Source organism: Orcinus orca, chromosome 2, assembly GCF_937001465.1.
Source record: "Orcinus orca chromosome 2, mOrcOrc1.1, whole genome shotgun sequence".
Lineage (NCBI taxonomy): Eukaryota > Metazoa > Chordata > Mammalia > Artiodactyla > Delphinidae > Orcinus > Orcinus orca.
The window spans coordinates 137,308,618-137,322,753 of NC_064560.1; the positions used below are offsets into that span (position 1 = coordinate 137,308,618).

A 14,136-nucleotide genomic window follows, 5' to 3' on the forward strand; every position below is an offset into this window, starting at 1 on the left:
CACTCAACGGAACTCTATGGAACTTCACACACCAGGAGCTGGACTGGCTCCAAGCGGTGGGCACTGTCCACTGACAGCACGGGGGGAAACAGAGTGGGCAGGAAATGTCACTGAGAGTGGAATTTCCACACACAGTGTCACTGCCCACAGTAGTGGATTCTCACTCAGGTTCAAGGGAAAACAAAATTTATCTCACACAAACATGAATATAAAATCTTTGAGTGCTACCTAAATCATTCAGTCTCAAGATCATTTGCTATCAAAAAGATATACAAAATTTCATCGTGGACATTTGGGTGCCTACTCAGCTGCACCCAATCCAACTCCAGGGGCAGCTCTCGGGTGCTTCCTCATCAGAACAGTAAAGGGAGAAACTGGGCCTGAAAATGCAAAACGAATGACCTGGAGGAAGAGGAACTTTTGGACCCATGTAGTTGTCCTGGGTTGTAAACAGCAAATGTTGCACTTTGTTATCTCATTCGAATCAAGGACTTGAGTGCGGGAGGTACTGAAGTTGGGGACAGGAGTTCAGAGGTCACACTCGGTGGTCAAAGACACCAGCAGCAGCATCCATGTTCACAGACTGTTTCCATGGTGTTCGTCTGGCTCCAAGAGCATCCCGTGGAATTCCCGGGGAGGCCTCCAGACTTTCCATCCTTAGAAAAGGTAAGTCACCATGGCCCCATCCTGATTCCTCACTCCTACTCCATAGACATGTCCCAGTAGAGCAGGGACAGGGTGACTAGGGCTAGGGAATGAAAACCCTCAGTATCCACTCCAGTGAGGTGCCCTGATGCTCAAGTTCAATGAGTGACAACTTCTCAAGAGGCTCTGTTTAGTTCATTTCAAAAATAAGCACCCTACCCCCACCCCCCACCACTATGCATACAGGGACCTACATGTCTTGGCTACGCGGCTTTGCCCTTCCTATACATGACCTGTCAGGTCTCAATCTGGGTTTAAATACATGATCGTGGGCATTACTCACTATGCAGAAGAGCAGGACTCGGGCCCCCTAACAACTCCAGGACTACCTGTGATCCCAGGGCCAGAGAGGTTTCTGAGCCAGGGTTTGCATTTCCAACCAGATCTTCTTTATTCTAATTTTGATTAACTCCTCAGTGAAATCTATTCAGTCCTTTTTGAAGAGATCTCTCTGCAGTCCTGGGGTTTTGCGTTCCCGTCTTTTTCTTAGCAAGCTCTTCCTCTTCAGAGCCTGGCATAGACCTGCTGAGATCTATCAGCCAGGGCCCAGGCCTGCCCAACCCAGGCTTAAGCCACGGACTGCGCCCTGCTGGGACACCTCTCTCCAGGGGCTGATGTGGCTTCCCAGCCGGATGTGCCTCTCTGCTTTGAAAGTGTCCATCACAACCCACCATCAGAGCTACCTCAGGGGAGGGCGCAGAGGTGCCTGGCCGTGATCACAGGCCAGAGAGCTGCTGACGTCCAGGAAGGACTCCGAGTCTGACCTCAGGACAGGACTCCACACCACCTTCCACAGGACACACTAAAAAGGGCTCGAACATTTTTTTCCCCAAGTCAGACCAAGAGCTCATCAAATGTAATGTCCAGTTTGAGGCACGGGGCAATTTCCCATGAATTTAAATAACTTTCTTCAGTGATTTTCAGATAACTATAGACATCAATGTAGCCTCATTCCGGATCCCCATCTCCTTGAGGTGCAAGCCATACCCAGGGCTCTCTCAGCCCTGGCTGTGCAGAGGGCAGCTCTGGTCTTCAGGAAGGGGATGGAGAAGAGAGGGCTCAGAGGATGTGCCACCAACGCCTGTTTCTCTGACAGCTTTTTGAAGAGGAAGACTGTCCAGCATGGGGCTCACACAGCTGGCCCTGTGGGGCCTTGCTTCCGATGGGCCGCCTGCCATGTGCGGGGCCTTCCGGGTGGCGCAGGCCCCTCCTCGCATTCACGCGTACTCACCTGCACGTGCCCTGCCTCACCTTCCGGCAGGGTCTCTCCCCTGAGGGTCTGGGCACACCACCCTAGGGGGTCAACCCTTGGGACTCTCCACTCAGCCAGAGCACAGATTACATTGGAAACAGAAGCAACAGAGGAGACACGGGGTGAATTCAAATCCTGGTCCTCCAAGGGAAACCTGAAAGGAAGCTGTGCTTGCCTTGAAGATATCAAAAAGGAATTTGCCCTTTAGTGGCTCATAAGACCATTCCTGGAAGTGAACAGTGATGGGGCCAGGGAGGGCGAGTGACAGCCTCTCCGGCCTCCCCGGCCAGTTGCACAGGCAGGTGCCAGGCAGCTCCCGGCCACTTGGCCTTCGCCACCTGTTCATATGCGGGCAGGGCGTGTCGAAGTAGGAAGGGGGCGGTGGGTAGGCTGTGCTTCCCTGGGGTGAGTTGGGCTGGACCTGGAAAGCCATCGCCACAGGGTTCCCAGCAGGATTCATCCCTGGTCCTCCAGGGTCAGTGTAAAACGGCAGCCCCAGCTTCTGGGCTCCTGGAGTGGGGTTCGGGGGCTGCCTGGTGTAAGACACGTTGAATGCCAGCTCCTCGATCAGCGGCGGGGGGTACATGCACCTCCGGATGAAGAAGCTGGCACCACAGCAGAAGAGCACGCCCATCATCAGGAGGAACCCAAAGCACCACAGCCTCTGTATGGAGAGGGCCTGCACACAGCACCTGGAGCCACAGCAGTCCTCGTGAGGGTGGCATCTGTTTGCTACACATCCTGTGGGCAGAATTACAGTGGTTTCCTTCTGGGGAGGCCCTGTAACCGGATGATCAAAGACATATAATATGTTGGATAGCGTCCTTCAAAATACCAGCAATGCCTTTGGGCCTCTGTGCAGTCCACGGGCAGCCCAAGCAGCAGCGCAGCCACACTCCCGGCCAGGCAGCCCATGGCTGCACATCCTCCTGGTCGCAGGCGCGGGTCAGCAGCACGAGCCCTGTGAGGGGGCCAGCCAGCTGGCAGGCGGGATCCCAGCCAGGGTCGCAGGGACTCGGGCAGGCGGGCGGGGAGCCGGGCTGAGTCACGCAGCCCTTGCCGTATTTGCCACGGGCTCACGTGTCAGAAAAAGCTTTTGACAAAATTCAACACCCATTTATGATAAAAACTCTCTAGAAAGTGGGCATAGAGGGAACCTACCTCAAAATAATAAAGGCCATATACAACAAACCCACAGCAAACATCATTCTCAACAGTGAAAAACTGAAAGCATTTCCACTAAGATCAGGAACAAGACAGAGATGTCTACTCTCGACACTATTATTCAACATAGGTTTGGCAGTCCTAGCCACGGCAATCAGAGAAGAAAAAGAAATAAAAGGAATCCAAATTGGAAAAGAAGAACTAAAGCTGTCACTGTTTGCAGATGACATGATACTATGCATATATGATCCTAAAGATGCCACCAGAAAACTACTAGAGCTAATCGATGAATTTGGTAAAGTTGCAGGATACAAAATTAATGCACAGAAACCTCTTGCATTCCTATACACTAACAATGAAAGATCAGAAAGAGAAATTAAGGAAACAATCCCATTCACCACTGCAACAGAAAGAATAAAATACCTAGGAATAAACCTACCTAAGGAGGTAAAACACCTATACTCAGAAAACTATAAGACACTGATGAAAGAAATCAAAGATGACCCAAACAGATGGAGAGATATACCATTTCTTGGACTGGAAGAATCACTATTGTGAAAATGACTATACTACCCAAAGCAAGATACAGATTCAATGCAATCCCTATCAAATTACCAATGGCATTTTATACGAAACTAGAGCAAAAAATCTTAAAATTTGTACGGAGACACAAAAGACCCCGAATAGACAAAGCAATCTTGAGGGGAAAAAATGGAGCTGGAGGAATCAGACTCCCTGACTTCAGACTATACTACAAAGCTTCAGTAATCAAGACAATATGGTACTGGCACATAAACAGAAATATAGATCAGTGGAACAGGATAGAAAGCCCACAGATAAACCCAGGCACCTATAGTCAACTAATCTATGACAAGGGAGGCAAGGATATACAATGGAGAAAACACAGTCTCTTCAATAAGCGGTGCTGGGAAAACTGGACAGCTACATGTAAAAAAATGAAATTAGAACACTCCCTAACACCATACCAAAAATAAACTCAAAATGGATTAGAGACCTAAATGTAAGACCAGACACTATAAAACTCTCAGAGGAAAATATAGGAAGAACACTCTTTGACATAAATCACAGCACGATCTTTTTTGACCCACCTACTAGAGTAACAGAAATAAAAACAAAAATAAACAAATGGGACTCAATGAAACTTAAAAGCTTTTGCACAGCAAAGGAAACTATAAACAAGACGAAAAGACAACCCTCAGAATGGAAGAAAATATTTGCAAACGAATCAACAAAGGATTAATCTCCAAAATATATAAACAGCTCATGCAACTCAATAGCAAAAAAACAAACAACTCAATCAAAAAATGGGTGGAAGACCTAAATAGACATTTCTCCAAAGAAGACATACAGATGGCCAAGAGGCACATGAAAAGATGCTCAAGATCACTAATTATTAGAGAAATGTAAATCAAAACTACAATGAGGTATCACCTCACACCAGTTAGAATGGGCATCATCAGAAAATCTATAAACAAAGGGAACCCTCTTGCACTGTTGGTAGGAATGTAAATTGATACAGCCACTGTGGAGAACAGTATGAAGATTCCTTAAAAAACTAAAAATAGAATTCCCATATGACCCAGCAATCCCACTACTGGGCAGATACCCAGAGAAAACCATAATTCAAAATGACACATGCACCCCAATGTTCATTGCAGCACTATTTACAATAGCCAGGTCACAGAAGCAACCTAAATGCCCATCAACTGACAAATGGATAAAGAAGATGTGGTACATATATACAATGGAATATTACTCAGCCATAAAAAGGAACAAAATTGGGTCATTTGTAGAGCCGTGGATGGACCTAGAGACTGTCACACAGAGTGAAGTTAAGTCAGAAAGAGAAAAACAAATATCATATATTAACCCATACATGTGCAATCTAGAAAAATGGTACAGATGAACCGGTGTGCAAGGCAGAAATAAGAGAGACAGATGTAGAGAACAAACGTATGGACACCAAGGGGGGAAAGCAGGGGGCAGGGGGATAGAGGTGGTGGGATGAATTGTGAGATTGGGATTGACATATATACACTAATATGTATAAAATAGATAACTAATAAGAACCTGCCCTATAAAAAATAAATTAATTAAAATTTTTTTTTAAAAGGCTGTGTAGGGCTTCCCTGGTGGCGCAGTGGTTGAGAGTCCGCCTGCCGATGCAGGGGACACGGGTTCATGCCCCGGTCCAGGAAGATCCTACATGCCGCGGAGCAGCTGGGCCTGTGAGCCATGGCCGCTGGGCCTGCGTGTCCGGAGCCTGTGCTCCGCAACGGGAGAGGCCACAACAGTGAGAGGCCAGCGTACAGGAAAAAAAAAAAAAAAAAGATGTGTAGATGGTAGACCCCCCACACACAAGGCGTATGGCACTCATACTCATGCTCACATATTCACACACACACACACACACACACACACAAAATGCTTGCAGCTGTCCAGAGAGATGAATGGCCCAATTACCCCGCAACCAGTACCCAATTCCATGGCGACTGGATTTCCAGAAAGCCAAAGCTGAGGGACGCTGGGGTCCCCGGCGTGGGAACAACTGCCAGGGTCCCCATCAGGTACCCAATAACTGTGAATGAGTGGACCTTATGAACAAATGGGGCCACTGGGCAGTTTGACCAGCATTAAGACAAAGACAAAGCACCTCATCTGGAGTCTTGTACATCCACAGAAATGGTCTAGCCAGAGGCAGCCAACACTGAACCTGGGATCTCTTCTCACTGGAAAATTACCCTTCCACCACACCCACCCCTTTCCCAATTCTCCCCTCACCCTGGTGAAAGCTCACAGGCAGTGTCCCACCCACCCTAGCTCACTTCCCATTCACTCACTCATTCAGCAAACGTTAACAGGCACCCACTGAGTGTCAGTCAATGTGCCAGGCCCTGGAGAGACAGGGAGGCCAGACACAGCCTGCTTCTCAGCCCTGCTGGGGACAGGGAGGGAGCTGTCCCTCTGTTCCTCTCATTCGGGGCACGCTCCACACCAGGCCAGCTCTTCAGAGAACCACGGCTTCTCCATTTCTTCCTCCTGAGGCCTCACCCTCGTGCAGGAGCAGCAGCTCAGAAAATCTCTGTCTTTTCACTTGCATTATAGGATTTTTTTTTTTAAATAGCAGCAGCAGCCTTGCCTTCCAAGAAGCCTGTGGCTTTGGTTAATATTTACATGTATTTGCAATTCCTTTGTACACACGGAAGGGGAAAGAAAGGGTGGGGAAGGGAGTTTTGCCAGGGAATGAAAATGCATCCTGGGCCCATCCTCAAAGTGCTATTGCAATTGCCAACTTAAAATCAAGATGCAACTTGTTTAGCTAAAATTCAGGTAATTTCTGTCACTCCTACTCTGGCCCTTCTTCCCCTGCAAACTCGCAGCTCCTTAGCTGGCCTGTGCATCGGTCCCATTCATGTGTGAGGGAGCTGTAGCTGGTCTTGGGCTTATATGCACTGGAAATTTTCTTTTTCTAATTCTGCAGGTTTGGGTCATTTTCAGAGAGCTCTGTGGGCACCCTCTGGCGGCTGACCGAAAATTTTACCTGCAAAAATTATAGTTGAACTGGGAAGGCTTTATTTGGCAGTCAGGCTCTGTGGCTGGATGGTGGACATTGTGAGTTTATGCGCTGTACTTTGTACCACCTCTTTCATCACACAGTGGCTGGAACCGTGGCTCTGCCCTCTCAGAAGGACTGGCACCTTATAGAAAGGGCAGAGCTAAGACACAAGGCCTCCTTGTGGGGGCAGTTTTTCCAGATCAGCCTGGGTGGGGAGGATGAAGGGAGCACTTCCTTGGGCTCTCAGAGGACTCAGCCCTGAAGGAGAAGCCACTGCATTCCCGGAGCAGGCCAGGCTTGAACAGCATTCTTCCCAGAGTTCCCGCTCCTCCGCTGGTCCTAGGGGCAGCCATTCCTGAGAATCGTCCTGGTCTGTGGGCAAGGGCAGGGACGGGAGGGAGCGTGGAGGAAGAGAGGCAGGAAGGAAAATTCTCCACCTGAGGATGACGCCCCAGGCCCTCAAGTCAGGGGACCTGACGAGCATAACTGTTCTGTCAACACGATAAATGCCCGCACCTCATTTTCCTTAGCTCGTTCTTCTCCAAGGATTTTATTAGTCTCAGGAGAGTCCCCAAAGTCAGCTCAGGTTGCCTTCATTTTGCAAAAAGAGGCCCCACGAGGTTAAGGACAAATGTGACGTCACCCAGCCTGCCAGCACAGGCCAAGCCTGGAGTTTTCTCACCTGCCGGGTTATGATGCTTTGATATTTACCTGCAGCCCGTGGTCTCAGTCACCTCCGCCCCGCACTCTATCAGAGCAAACCACTCTCAACCAGCAAACCGTGGCGAGACCTCTGAAGAGCAAGACCTTAAGGAAGGGCACACTTTGAGGCACAGGGAAGTACCGTGTCACAAGTGGGTTCCGGAAGCTGGCAAGAGAACCAGGTGGCTCCGATTCCAGATTCTGCAATCCTAGGCCCAAGCCCTATCATTTACCTGGAAACAAAGAGGTGCTGTCTACCAGGAGCAGCCTCCTTTATTGCCACCATTTTTCATTTGCTTTCCTTCAAAACCAGGCCCCAGGGCACAAGGGAAGCCCAGCTCCTGATGAGCCATCAGTCACCCCACACTGGTGGTGGCAGCCCCGTTCTGCCCAGCTGGGTCTGAGAGCACCACGGAGCGGCGGGAAAATGTCCTTGGTGGGCAGCCCAGAAGCTAAGATGTGACTGGAGCAGAGCAAGAAAAACAAACAGAACAAAACAAAACCCAGTGTGACCACATCGGTGGGAACAGACCATTCAACTACACTCAGAGCCATCACCCCGGAGGCAGGGCAGTCCGGGGAGCTCCTGCTGAATCTGAACTGAGCGTGTGGATTTCTCCCTCTAACCTGTGCTTCCAGCAGATGAAAATACTATTGCGAGGTCACTATGTGCCAAACACGCAGGATGGAGCAGGTATCGTGCTCACTGCAGCTAAAGGAGAGCTGCCGCCCACTCTAAACCCTTCATACAGATTACCTCATTAGGCCTCGTGACAACCAAATGAAAGAGGTACAGCTAATCCCCCATAAAAGAGGACACTGAGACAGAGAAATTACATAATCTGCATCATGCATGTTGCCAGTGGTGGAGTCAGGATCCAACCCTGGCCATCTGGCTTCAGAGCTGGTGCTCTTAAACCACTTCACCCTGTGGTTTCCTCCAGTATGTGCTAAGAGCTCCTTGAGCCTTCATAAAAGCTGCACGTAGTATGTCCTAGCACCCCCATTTTACTGATGAGAAAACAGAATCATAGAGGAGCTGAAGAGGTTATACAGCTAGCAAGAGGCAGAGCCAGAACTTGAATCCAGGTAGCTAGACTCCTGAATCCCAGCCCTAATCATCACACTCTACCACCTCCCTTTAAGCCAGGGCAGTTTTCCAATGCTCCCACTCACTAGGTTTTGCAAAATTCCTGCTGGATGTTGGCAAGCACCACTCTGGCCTTGCGGCTCACCCCAGAGCCCAGGGAGAGGCCCTCCTGCCCTCCCAGAGGCAGATGTGAAGGGGCACCTGGCCCTCCGCACACTGCTCCAGGGCTCCCTGCCCCCGCAGGAGCTAGTGGGTTCATTGCCACTGCTGACTAGCAAAGTAACCCGAGTCTTGATTCTGCCCCTGTCACCTGGGTTTGTCTATGTGGGGCTTCAGACCTGGGAAGGTGTCCCTCTCTCCTTAGCCAGATTATTCCTATTTCCTTGGAAGCACAAATGTTTATTTTATGGGACATAAAGGCAGAGCCAGTTCCTTCACGGGGTATCAGGCTCCCCAGGGCTCCCCCTGGATGGCGACTCAGGAAATTGGGAAGCCTGGCACAACCGCAGCGCTGCTCTGAGGGGCCAGCATCCATAGGGTGTTACTGCATTTTCCATTTGAATTAACGCTGATTAAATCAAACATTTAGCTGTTTGATTAAGAAATATCTCAGGCAGATTCTTCTCCTTTCTGGCTTATTGATCACATAGCCGGCTCCCTTCCAAAAGAGATTCTGGCCTTTGTCTTTTAAGGTTCATGTTCTGCTAGGTTGAGCGGTTGAGTTGTATCAAATGGGATCGACACCATGACCCCAACTTTAAATCGCCTGGTGCCTGTGCTGGCTGCCTCCCATCTGTCACTCCAGAGCTCCCTTCACACTTCTCCAACCTGCTCTGTGTGTGTGCCAGGGGGCTGGCCTACAAGGACACATCAGTGGGTTCCTTATCCTCTGGCTTTCATTGGATCCATTTGATGGAGGTCACTGGCAGTAAAGAAGTAGGCAGGAGGTGAGAGAAGCCAAGGGGATTGTCCCCTGGCTCTCTTCCTGCCAGGCTACCTTGGATTATCTGTGTCCCACCACTGAGGCCACAACTCATACATTCTATCATATATTCTAGTAACCGCTGGTGGTTATAAACTACCCCTAACATTTAATAGCTTAAAACAACCGCAAACATTTATTTTACTGATGAAGCTATCATTTGGACAGGACTCGGTGGGGCAACTCATCTCTGTTCCACGTGGCATAAGCTGGGGCAGCTTGACTAGGGTTGGAGAATCCACTTCCAAGATGGCTGGCAAGTTGGTGTAGGTTATGGTCTGGGCAAGCTTAGTCAGGACTTAGCAGAGGCCTCAGTTCTCGAGATGGGCCTCTACTTGGGGCTGTTAGACTTCCTCCCAGCAAGGTGTCCATGTTCCAAGAGCAAATGTCCAAAGGAAAGGAAATGGAAGTTTCCAGTCTCTTAAGACCTGGGCCTGGAAACAGATACAACACCACTTCTGCCATGTTCTATTGGTCAAAGCAGTTGCAGAGGCCCCTCTGATTCAAGGAGAAAGAACATAGACCCCACTCTTGATGAAAAGGGTATCAGAGAATTTTATCTATCTTTAATCCACTACATTTTATAAGTGCCCCTCCTATGGCTATTCCCTCCAGGTTCCAATAACTGGTCTCCTCCCTTGCTCCATCAGGCCGGGGGTGGAGCAGCTCGCTCCCTGATAGTGCTTGCCCAAGATGCTACACCACCCCTGGTTTCCCAAACCCTGATCACACATCTGTAACAGTCTCGTTACTAAACTCCCCCTCGAAATATCCAGCTGGAGTGTACCCAGGTATTTGCTGGGACCCTGGCAACGTTTCTCTGTCAAGTTCTTCTTTGCCCACACGGGAATATCCCATGAGACCACCCTCCTCAGGACCTTTCCTCCCAACTCCCACCAGCCCCCATACTCCCCACACTCCAATCTCCTTTCAACTTTACCTAGTGCTTTCCTTGGAAGACCTCTGCTCAGTCATTAACTGCAGTAATTTATCAAAATAATTCGTGCTTCCATGCTTCCAGGGTGCTCAAAGGCTTCATGCCCACCTCACCCAGGAAAATGGTTACACAGTTATAGAACGCTATAGTTAAATCTAAATCCAAAGAGAAATGCCTAAAGGTAGAAATGTGTGACCCTCCAATTAAGCTAATAAGGGCGTCCTTTTGGTCCAACTAGCCTGTCAGATCCCCTCAGACCACACAGACAACCTCCAAACCTTCCTGCTCTTAGCCTCCCCTAGACATTTACCTTGACCTTGGATCCCCAGGCAGAGATTGACGATCTATTTTGCTTTCTTTGGCTTTTCCCTGACGACTCTCATGCCTTCAACGTGGGAACTGTAACTGATAAATTCAGGACTAGGGCAAAAGGGCATATTTACTGCCCCAATGCCTCATTTCATTCAAAGACAAGTGTATTTCCAGTAATTGAGAAGGAACAAAGGTTGTATTTCTATGACACTGTAAAAGATAGCATTTTCTGGATTCTTATCTGGAACTCTGATAGTTATGGTATCTGTCACGTACTTAATCAGCAGAGACGAGAAAGGCAGCACTAAACTATCTCTGAAGCACTTTCTTATCTTCTATTACTTCCAGAACTTCTTCTCATTAATGAATTCATTGAAGAAATATTTATTTGAACATTTGCTGTATGTGGCAGGCACTGTATGAAGCACTGGGAACAATGATGAGCAAAAACAGATGAACTAAAAGATACATGACACAAAGATTTACACAAATAAATGGGATATAACACACTGGGATACCAGCTTCCTTGTAATATGAGGGTGTATAATAGGGAGATAGTGATAATCAGTGAGGTCAGGGATAGGTTTCTGTCACCCTTAAGTTGCACTAATGCTCCCGCCCTCTACCAAGCTCAACCCTGCCCTGCGATAATGTAGAATAGATAAAATGAAAGTGTTAGCCCTGTTGCTTATAGCCCTGAGCTGCTGAGTGCTAGGGACCTCCACCTACAGTAGCCCTGTCAGGTCCCCAGTCAAACCCACCCACCCTTTGAGATATCAGGAGAACCACTCCCATCAGTGGCAGGTATGTGGAGTCTGTCTAGGGCTTCTTCTAAAGCACAGTGAACCTTGTTTCACACTGACACATCCAGGTCTTCCATGATGTCTACCTGTTGCCACGTCAAGTTGTCCAAGGTCTCTCTACCAAGCAGTCCCAGCCCCATTTACTAGGATGCCTCAGAGGTAATGTTGCCAGAGATGTCAGTGGCGTATCTGGCTCAACTCTTTGCCCAGGTCTTTTTATTTTTTAATTGAAGTATAGTTGATTTACAATGTTGTGTTAGTTTCAGGTGTACAGCAAAGTGATTCAGTTATACATACGTATATATGTTCTTTTTCAGAGTCTTTTCCTATATAGTTATTACAAAATACTGACTATAATTCCCTGTGCTATTCAGTAGGTCCCTGTTGGTTATCTATTTTATATATAGTAGTGTGTATCTGTTAATCTCAAACTCCTAATTTATCCCTCCTCACCCCCTTTACCCTTTACTAACCATAAATTTGTTTTCTATGTCTGCATCTATTTCTGGTTTGTAAATAAGTTCATTTGTATCATTTTTTTAGATTCCACATATAAGTGATAACATGATATTTGTCTTTGTCTGACTTACTTCACTTAGTATGATAATCTCTAAGTCCATCTATGTTGCTGTAAATGGCATTATTTCATTCTTTTTTATGGCTGAGTAATATTCCATTGTCTACCACATATTCTTACCCATTCATCTGTAGATGGATATTTAGGTTGCTTCCGTGTCTTGGCTATTGTTAATAGTGCTGCAATGAACACTGGGGTGCATGCATCTTTTCGAATTAGAGTTTTCTCTGGATATATGCCCAAGTTCAGGTCTTTAAAGAGCTGGGTTTTATACCTTCCCTGAGTCCATGTGCTATAGGATCCTATGGAAGTCTTTCTACCATGAAGCTGGGTATTACTATCCTGATATTTACTTTGAGTTGCTCCTCTCCTTATAGCTAATCATGGGGGAAACTACACATTTAGGCAGTAGCCAAGGTTCTCTGGGCCCCATGTTCACTCTGTCTTCTAAGGAGAGCCAGGTGCAGTGGGCAGCCCCCTGGGGATTCTGTGTCCTCCAGATGCTGCCCATGTTACGAGAGCAGACACCCTATCAAGCCCTACCCTGCCCTGCCCTGCCCTCCTCCTCCCTGCCTGTGTGTGCAGAACGTGCGTCTGCCTCACAGCTGAGGCCCACGTGTTAGGATGAGTGTTCCCATCTGAGGATGCTAGTCTGGTAAGGCAGCAAACAGCTGCTGAGAGAAACATGAATCAGAATTGGATATAAATGCTGGTGCTGCCACATACCAGCTACGTGCAATTGGGCACCATCCTGAAACAGCCTCAGTTTCTTCATCGGCCCAAACAATGAGATAATCATTTCCACCTTCCCAGAATAAATAACAGCAACCCTACGCAATGCTGGGAACCCAGAAGGCTATACTCAGCCATCTGCTCCAAGACTAAAAAGCAAAGGTGCAGATCATGAAAAACACACTCCATTTGCTGAAATAAAACACTCTACCCCGGAGAGGAGGACTGCATCCTGGACACTTCGGTGGCAGAGAAGTCAGATCCTGCAAAGAGCACCGGGGTAGGGGTTGAGTTAGGCTTCCACGTGCAGTGGAAGTTGAAGGGGTGCGACAGGAGGAGGCCTGCCAGATCTAAGAGGTTCTGTCAGTCCGAGGGCGCAAGTGTGGATATGGGCAAGGCTTCAGACAGAGCGGGCCCACTGCCCTAAATTGCTGCACTGACCTTCACTCAGGCCAGCCTGTGCAGAAAAGGAGGGAGTAACACCAACACGTGCCCCACGCGCCCCTAGAAAGGGCGAGCTAGTGCCTCCCCACTTCTGGGACCACCTACAGGATCTGCGAAGGGGTCTAACGCCACCAACACCACCAGCAAACGAACCTTGACGACCCCTCCAAGCTGAGTCCAGAGAGGAAGAGCCTCCCTCTGCCTGGCTTGCAAAGAGGCTGCAAGAGGCAACAGCCACTGGGGCTCAGCACAGCGGGCCAGCTTTCAGAGCTTCTGAATAAATGCATGTTGTGCTGTGCGCCCAGAGGACAAGACTGCCTCTCCTTGGGTGACCTTGCTGCCAGCAGCGCTTTTGTTAGCGCGTGGACTTTCATCATATTCAAAAGAGTCTACGTTTGAAAGAAGTTAAGCCGAAGGAAGCTGGGAAAAAAGGAGTCAGAAGAAGCCCGCTGGGATAGCATAACCCTTCAACCAAGTTGTCACCCGGGGCCTAAGTGCGTAGTGGGCAGTACACAGAGGGGGGCTTTCTCTCTCACACACATTTTGCCAAAAGCAAGGCTTACCCGAATCACCGTGATCATCATCGCAGTTACTGAGAGTTGACCATGTGCCTGGAGCCTTACTGAGCACTCCCCACCCATCGTGGAATTCAACCCTCACAACCAGTCCGTGAGGTAAGTGTATCTCTGTTATACAAACAAGGAAACCGAAGCTCAGAGATGACAGAGCACCAGCCCCGGGTCATCACTGTTGATAAGTGGTAAAGCTGCAAGATTACTCTTTGTGAAGAGTAATGAAGAAAAGTACAGCATCTTCGCATTAGAGTCCCGTCGGGACAAGGGCTTCAAAGTTACAGACT

General features: G+C 48.5%; 1 pseudogene; it reads right to left on the reverse strand.

Annotated features, from left to right (window-relative positions):
* Nucleotides 1–877: 877 nt before the first annotated feature.
* LOC101285665 (vesicular, overexpressed in cancer, prosurvival protein 1-like) lies at nucleotides 878–13,858 on the reverse strand (annotated as a pseudogene).
* Between the last annotated feature and the right edge of the window lie 278 nt (nucleotides 13,859–14,136).